The following is a 9,168-nucleotide window of genomic DNA, read 5'->3' on the forward strand; positions in this document are numbered from 1 at the left end:
ACTGATGTCAAAGAGCATACTGCCTATGTTTTCTTCTGGAAGTTTTATGGTTTTGGATCTTACATTGAAGTCTTTAACCCATTTTGAGTTGATTTTTGTGCATGGTGTAAGGGAATGGTCTACTTTCATTCTTTTGCATATGGCTGTCCAGTTTTCCAGACGCCATTTATTGAAGAGACTCTTTTCTCCATTGAATGCTCTTGGCTCCCTGGTCGAATATTAGCTGTCCATAAATGTGTGGGTTTATTTCTGGGCTCTTGATTCTCTTCCATTGATCTGTGTGTCTCTTTTTGCCCTAGTACCATGCTATTTTGGTTACTATGGCTTTGTAGTATATTTTGAAATCAGGGGTGTGATACCTCCAGCTTTGTCCCTTTTCCTCAGGAATCCTTTGGCTATTTGGGGTCTGTTGTCCCATATAAATTTTAGGATTCTTTGTTTTATTTCTGTGAAAAATATTGTTGGAACTTTGATAGGGATTGCATTGAATCTGTAGATTGCTTTAGGAAGTATGGACATTTTAACTATGTTAATTCTTCCAATCCAAGAGCATGGAATATCTTTCCATTTCTTTGTGTCTTCTTCAATTTCTTTCAACAATGTTTTATAGTTTTCGGTATACAGATCTTTCACCTCGTTGGTTAAGTTTATTCCTATGTATTTTATTCTTTCTCTCTTCTTGCCTGTAGGGTTTCGGCTGAGAAGTCCACTGATAGCCTTATGGGCTTTCCTTTGTATGTCACTTGTTGCCTTTCTCTTGCTGCTTTTAGGATTCTCTCTTTATCTTCAATTTTGGACATTTTAATTATAATGTGTCTTGGTGTTGGCCTCTTTGGGCTTATCTTGTTTGGAGCTCTCTGTGCATCCTGTCCTTGGATGTCTGATTCCTTCCTTAGGTTAGGAAAATTTTCATCTATTATTTCTTCAAATAAATTTTCTGCCCCTTTGTCTCTCTTCTCCTTCTGGGACACCTATTTTACGAATGTTAGCATGCTTGATATTGTCCCAGAGTTCCCTTAGACTGTTCTCAGTCTGTCTAATTCTTTTTTCTTTTTTCTGTTCAGCTTGTGTGATTTCCTCTAGTCATTCATCTAGCTCACTTGTCCGTTCTTCTGTATCCTCTGCTCTGCTATTGAGTCCCTCTAGTGAATTTTTCATTTCCAGTATTGTATTCTTCATTTATGATTGGTTCTTTTTTATATTTTCCAGTTCTTTGCTGATGAGCTCACTGTGTTCATCCAGTCTTCTCCCAATCTCTGTGAGCATACTTAGGAGATTTTGTTTGAACTCTTTGTTGGGTGGGTCACTTATTTCTGTTTCATTTAGTCCTTTTTCTGGGGTTTTGTCCTGTTCCCTTGCTTGGAATATATTCCTTTGTCTCCTCATTATGCCTCTTTTTCTGTGCTTATTTCTGTGTATTAGGTGAGTCAGCTATGTCTCTGGATCTTGGAAAAGTGGCCTTAAGTAAGAGATGTCTTATGAGGCCCAGTAGTGTGCTTCCCTCTCGTCACCAGTCCAAATGATCCAGGAGTGACCCCTTTGTGGGCTACTTGTGTCTTTCTGCTGTGGCAGGGTTGCTCTTAACGCAGGTACTCAGGTAGTCTAGTCTTTCCTTCCCTGGCCAGCTGTTTGTAAATTCAGTTTGGGGATCCTCAGCACCATTGGCTACAAAGTCTAACAGCACACTCCTATTGCAATTTTCCTCTTACTTGGGTAGGTACCCAGTGTAGCTGGCTGCTAGTCTCAGGGGCTTACAGTTGTTATAGGCCTCAGGCCTAAAAGACTGTTGTCAGTTCTCTTAGGAGTGCAGCTGAGTGGGGCTGGCCCTAGGCACAGGAGCACTCAATTGTTTCAGGCTTTGTTTCAGGAATTGTTTCAGGAATGTGAGGCTGATCCTTTTTATGGCTATTTGTGAAGCATGGGTCTTCTGCTGCTGATAAGCCTCACCCTCCACAGGACCAGACACACTGTCAACACAGTCCTGGTCAGGGCACTTTCCACTCCCTGGAGCATACCCTGACATCCCACTGCAGAGGCCCCCACTTCTCCACCAATGCCCCTCACAGTTCACCTGGTCCTCACACAGGCCCTGCCCCACAGAGTCAGACACCCTTTCCTGCCTGTAGAGGATCAAGGTATCCAGTCAATGCAATCTGACAAGTAGGCTGAGGGCTTGTTGGGCAGGGCCAGTCCCTAGGGTGGGCTGCCTGCCCTGGCTGAACTGGATTAAATCTGCACTCTAGTGGGTGTGGCCAACCCCTGGGCTAACAGGCCAAAGGAAGAACCTCAGTGGCGTCTGCCTGGGTCTGCACACCTGGACCAGGTCAGAACAATGGCCCCCACCAATGTTTCAGTCTCTAGAGAGGTTCCTCCTCTTACTGAGATGCCCCCAGAACCCACCAGGTGAGTCTTTTTTCACCAAAGGACTGTTAGCCTTCTCTCTGGTGATTTTAGGTTGCTGAGATGGGTGAGTTTGTGTGTGGGCCCTTTAAGACCTGGGTCTTTTCAACTTTCGTCTGATAGGTTTTCTGGGGGTATCCTTGCTGGAGTTAATAGCTAGCAAAACCAGATAGTAAGACCTTTGTCTCAGTTGTGCTGAGTCTGAAAGATGCTTATAGCAGCATCAGCCCCTACTGCGGACCTCAATCCTCCAGGGAGGGCTGCACACCTTAGGGTGGCTCCTGTCTGGTCAGCTGAGAAACTCCACTGCTCCCGAAGGTGGCTTTTTTCTTCTCCAGCAGGAATTTCTGCCTCTTCCACCTTAGTCAGGACTGTTCCTTGTTGTGGAAGTTCTTTTTATCCCGTTTTCAGTTTCTATCCAGGGTAATTTTTCCAAAAATAGCTGTAACCTAGTTGTGTTCATGGGAAGGAGATGAGTTCGGAGTCTACTTGTGCCAGCGTCTTGACAAGATCTCCCATTTAGCTTCTTGTATTTGGATATCCCTCTCTTTCCTGCAATGTGGAAAGATTTGGCCAATTAAAAAAAATAAGCTCTCAGCCCCTTACTCTCTCTTTCTTCTCCTCCTAGGACTCACATAATGTATATATTTGTCCAGTCAATAGTTTCCCATAAGTCTTTTAGGCTCTCTTCACTTTTCTTTGTTCTTTTTACTTTTGCTTTTCCAACTCAATGATTTCAAATGACCTGTCTTCACTGATTCTTTCTTCTGCCTGATCAAATTTGCTGTAGAGCCCCTCTAGTGAATTTTTCAATTCAGTTATTGCATTTTTCTGCTCTAAAATTTGTTTGGTTCTTTTTTATAATTTTTATCTCCTTGTAGATATTCTCATTTTGTTGATGTCATTTTCTGATTTTGTTTAGTTGTCTGTCTTGTGTTCTCTTTCACCTCATTGAGTATCTTTAAAACAGTTGTTTTAAATTCTTTATCAAGTAAGTGAGAGACCTGCATTTCTTTAGGTTGATTCTACAGATTTATTTTGTCCCTTTGAACAGGCCATCTTTTCCTTTTTTTTTTTTTTTTTTTTTAGTGCCTTGTGATATTTTGTTGATATTTGGACATTTGAAAAAATAGCCACCTCTCAAGGTCTTTATGGACTAGCTTTGTGCTGGGGAAGAGCTTCACTGACTAGCCTGGCTTAAAGGCTCAATGTCCTCTCAAGCCTTTTCTGATATGTCTTCACTGGATTTGTGCTTGTACTTTTATTCCACTTCCCAATGTATATGTCTGCTTTTAAGTGGCTTAATTTGATTAAAAGTCTCACCCCTGCTTCTTATCAGCAGGCTTCGTTTTCCATTGTATTCCTCGGCCCATAATCTCTAGCTCCCTGGTGTTTGTGGGTCTGCAGACCCCCTTTGGCTCCATTGTACCCACGACTACTCTCTGTGGCCTCCAAACTGGTATCAAAACCATGTCATCATACTTGTTAGTGCCCTGAGTCAGAGGAGACAGAAACCAGTCTCTTGTGCATCTCTGAAACAAGCCAGAATATTGCCAGCAAGTTCCACTCTTTTCCTTCCATCCTAAGGGAGAAACTGGGAATTGGGCAGTTTCCTCCTGACCATGCCTTGCTGAGCCAAGGAGCAGGTAGGGCAAGAGTGAACAAAATTCATGTAACTTCCTACCATCTTGATTGTGTTTTTTTCTTGTTTAGGTGTTTGCTTGGTAGCTGCTACTTCTCAATTGGTTTCTAGAGTTCTCACAAAGCTATTTTGGTTTATATATTTTGTTTTATTAAGTGTTTCTGTGGAGGAATGAGAGCCTAGAGATTCTTAGTTCATCATCTTGCTGATGTCACTCTCTCTTTTTTAGCCTTTTGATATCATGGGTTGCATTGATTGATTTCAGAATGTTGCATCAGCCTTGCATACCTGAAATAAATCCTACTTGGTCATAGCGTATAATTCTTTTTATACATCTCTGGAATTGTTTTGATAATATTTTTGGAGAATTTTTGCGTCTACTCTCAGGAAAGTTATTTGTGTAGAGTTTTCTGTTTTTGTACTATCTTTGTCTGAATTTAGTACCAGGGTAATACGACCTCATAAAGTTAGTTTGGAAGTGTTTCCTATTTTTCTATTATTTTTAAGAGATTTTGTAAAATCAATGCTAATTGCTTAAATATTTGGCTATGTTCTCATGTGAAGCCCTCTGGGCCTATAGTTTCCTTTTTCAGGAGTTTTTACATTACAAATCATTTTCTTTAATAGTTATATATCTCTTTCATCTTGGTTGAATTTTGATATTTTGTAGTTTTTGAGAAATTGGTCTATTTCTTGTAAATTTTGGATTTTATGAGTGTTCAGTTCTTTGTCACATTCCCTGTAATCCTTTTAATGCTTGCAGAATCTATAGTGTTATCTCTTATTTCATTCTTGATATTGACAAATTATATATCTTCTCTCTTTTTATCTTTGTCAGGTTTCCTAAAGTTTTGTCAATTTTATTGATATATTCAAAGAACCAGCTTTTTGTTGCATTGATTTTCTATATAAATTTCCTCTTCTCAATATTATTGTTTTCTACTTTCATCTTTATTTCCTACCTTCTGCTTGTGTGTGTTTACTTTGTTCTTTTTCTAGTTTCTTGAGGTAGAAATTTAGATCATTGATTTTAGACCTTTCTTCTTTTTAATGTAAGCATTTAGTTCTATAAATTTCCCTGGTCTAGCAGTATCTCACATACGTTTATGTGTTGAATTTTCATTCTCTTTCAGTTCTATGTATTTTAAAATTTTCCTTTGAGCCATGTTCTTTGTTCCATGGATTATGTAGAGGAAGCATATTGTTTGATTTGTAAGTATGTGTAGATTTTTTGTTGTTTTTGTATTGATTACTAATTTGATTCCTTTATTGTTAGGAAACATATTCTGTGTAGTGTGAATTCTTTTAATGTTGTTGAGATTAGTCTCCAAGTTATGGGTTATCCTGTTGAATGTTCTATGGGTTCCTGAAAAAAATGTGTTTTCTGCTGTTGTTAAGTGAAATCTTCTCTCTATATACATCAATTACATCATATTAGTTGATTCTATTGTTCAGGTCTTCTATATCCTTGTAGATATTCTGTCTCATAGTTTTATCAATTACTGAGAGTTTGGTGTTGAAGTCCTGTATTATAATTTTGAATTTGTCTATTTATCCTTTCATTTCTATCAGTTTTTCCTTCATATATTTTGAGGCTCTGTTGTTTGATGCGTACGCATTCAACAGCATAATTTCTTCCAGTGAATGACCCTTTATCATTATGTAATGTCCTGCTTTGTCTTCACTTTTGAGAATTCACTTTTTTTTTGTAATCAGGTCCACATTTTGACACTTTCCAGACTTGATACATTTGAGATTTTAACAGCAAAATCAATCTTTATGCATAGCCTAATTTATCTATGATCACATCACTTTCTTTCAAGCATCACAGAGCTATGTCACTGGGTTGTGGGGAGTTTCTCTTACAACTGCTCCCTATCCCAGGAGAGATCCCCTTCTCCCAAGCCCTTTCCTCACCCCTCCCTTAGAGTGAAGATTGATTTAATGGGACGGATTACGGAGCACTGTGAGCAGTACCACTATGCACTGTCAAGTGACGCCCATGCACATTGGTCACGTCCATGCTCTTCTCTCTCTTATGATACTGAAATGGTAAGCTGAGCCAGTGCCTGCGTGTGCAGGCTGGGCGCTGCCACATTACTCTCTCTTCCTGTCTTCTCACTGGAGATTTTGAGCTCTGTTATCCTTGCACATTAGGGGTCAGCTTGTGGTAAGATGCAGAATTAGAGTCAAAGAGATTCTGCCTTATTCTTGAGCCCAAGCCTGTGTTTCAACTGAACTCAATCAGAAGATTTTACATTATTTTTTTCTGCCCCATGAACTGGCCATGCTCACTTTCCTATCTTCACATGATGTTCCCTTCCCAGGAAGTTACCTCCTCTTTCATTGCTTTTTTTGAGTGCTTCTGCCCTCTTTGATCTGTCTTTTCTGATTAGCTTCAGCATTGATGTCCAGAAGGCACAATTAGCACTCCATTATATTCATACATTTTTATCTATGCTGCACTTTACCAAATTTTCTTATTGTTTAACGATGATATGTTATTTTGTATTGGTGGCTACTTTTTAAAAATGCCACACATTATTGTATAATCTATTAGAAAATGTAATTTAGCAAAAATATCATGTGGTTTGAATTTTGACTTAGCAATTTTCTAGCTGTGCAGAAGGCTCTACATTGAGGGGTACTGGGAACTGGCCCAGTGAATGATATTCCAGTTCTCGTGTGCATGTATCCTTTAGAGACAGCCCTGGAAGGAGGCATAGTGGCAATGTAGGGTAGGATTGAGTCATTCTCGTGTACCCTGGACAAATTCTAGCCTCACATTGTCAGATTCTCACCAAGAACCTCACACTCTACTGCAGATGGTAAACATACCCACCCAAATTTCATAACCCACATTGAAATGTCACAGGTACCCATTCAAATAGTTGGTCCCTCAGGTGTTGCCATGCTCTCATCCAGATGCCAGCACTTGGTGTTTGTCAGCATGGTTGGTGGACTCCATTTATGAAAAGACAAGGTAAGTTTCTGCAGTTCTTAGTTGTTTCAACCATTTGCAGAGTCACCATTCCCTCCCTGTTCTCTTTTCTGCTTCTTCTCCATTCATTTTTTATGAGATTCTATACTACTTGGCCTTTTTGGCACCAGCTTTCATTTTCTGGGTTTATATCAGGATGTCACCTGTGCCCTTCTGCCTTCCTAGGGTTCATGGTGATGCAAAAACAGATCTACTGATAACCTGAATGGGAGAACTGATTGATGTGAGGACTAGTCAAGGCTTCCTAAATTCTGGTTCTTAATCTGTTCTCAAAATAAACAGATTGTCTTCATTTGGACATCATTTTATCTCTCAGTAGTTTGGCCTTGATATTTATATTGTTTAAACTGGCAAACATATCCCAGGACAACTTACTGGTTTCTGCTGTTTCTCACTTGTCTCAATTACAGGCAAAATTGGACACTTCAGCACTTCTCCAGAGACTACTCCCACATATCTAACTAATCATTGTCTTTCCTTACACATAACGTTATTTTATATACCTGGCATTTTACAATTGCCTTGAAATATACAACACACATCGAGAAATGCCTTTCAGCCATCACTAATTTATATATTTTAAGTTTTTTCCTGCAACATCACTACCACTTTCCAATATATATTTTCCCTTGCACAGAAATCTCACACTTACAGGCTCATATCAACTATTAATATAAGTATAGTCAAAATAGGATGAAATAAATTTCTCTTTGGTGATCAGTTGCCAAATATGCCTCCACATGAGCAGGTGGAGTCTGCTCTATAGTCTGTATAATCCATTCTAAACTGCCTGTTACACAACAGTTTCCCCAACACTGGAAAATCAATTCTCTGTTCCCATAGGCTCTGCTAAAGTTGCATTCTTCTGCTATCCCAAAATAAATCCACAACTGAGATCACACCCATATCACATGGTGCCATCGCTCAATCTGAACCCTAGTGGAATGGTCATACACTAAGTACTCACTAATAAATGCTCAGGAAAGGGGAATGGAAGATGTCATGATAAAGCTAAGATTGATATAGTAAGGTGGTTTCATAATGGGAGACATTTTTCCATTTCAGTTTGTCTGAATACTGAAAATCTTGGCTAAAATACTCATCATCCTTTGCTAACAATACTGGCTCATGGTGAGTTGTAACACAACATATAACTTGAGAAATATATAACATCATCTTACATCTTTGCACCAAGATTACCTTGGTGTTTATTTGTCATAGTTGATAATATTTGCATGTAGCAGAAAACTAACATTTTCATGACTCTTGAATGTAAGTTCCCTATTTAGTAGATTTATTTTTATCTAATGAACTAAAAATACTGATGTGAGAATTTTGCTGAGAGAAAGGATTTGATAACATCCCTGTGTCCCAGAAAGGGGAATGGATACTTCATCCTGAAATATTCAAAATATTCCCGAGAGAAACTTTTTTAGCAACGACAAATGCAGCAGTTGATGCTATTTACTACATGAGAGAGGGGGCACCTACCACTCTTACCCATTCCCTATAATTGCTGCTAGCATGATATTTGTAAAAACACAGCCCTGTTAAAGTCAACCTATCACCTACAGGATAAAGATAAAACTTCTGGGAATGTGAGTTTTCAAGACTTCCTATGTTTTGACTCGCCTAGCAGTCCCATCTCTCTCCCTATTCTCCTGAGAGTCACCACGCCCTCTTACTTGGCACCCACGGCAACACAGAACTCTCTATCCTTTTCTAAGTCATTGATGCATTATTCCCTAAGGGTCCTGGGCCATGCCTTATTTTCAATGGCTCTGTCCTCTTTGCAGGTGCTGCAGTTTGGTGTTGGCTTGTGCTAAATTATCAGTGCTCCTTGGTTTTTTGCCCTGGAACCTGTGGGGAGGAATAATGTTCTTGGGTCAAGAAGGAAAGGCAGCCCTCTGACTAAGTAGTGCTGCTTTGAGCAGGGTTGGGGGCTAAGCAATAGAACTTTTCCTTACTTTATTGTGTGGGCTGTCTCTTCAGAAATATTATATCTCTGGCCTTAAATATTCGCACTTTGGGGAAACTGGGTACATTGCAACACCCCAATCATGGAAGATTTTATCAGGAACTTTCCAAGCTAAAAGCCTCCCAGTCTGGTCCTTCTGTTCTAATG

Source organism: Equus caballus, chromosome X (assembly GCF_041296265.1).
Source record: "Equus caballus isolate H_3958 breed thoroughbred chromosome X, TB-T2T, whole genome shotgun sequence".
NCBI classification, from domain to species: Eukaryota; Metazoa; Chordata; class Mammalia; order Perissodactyla; family Equidae; genus Equus; species Equus caballus.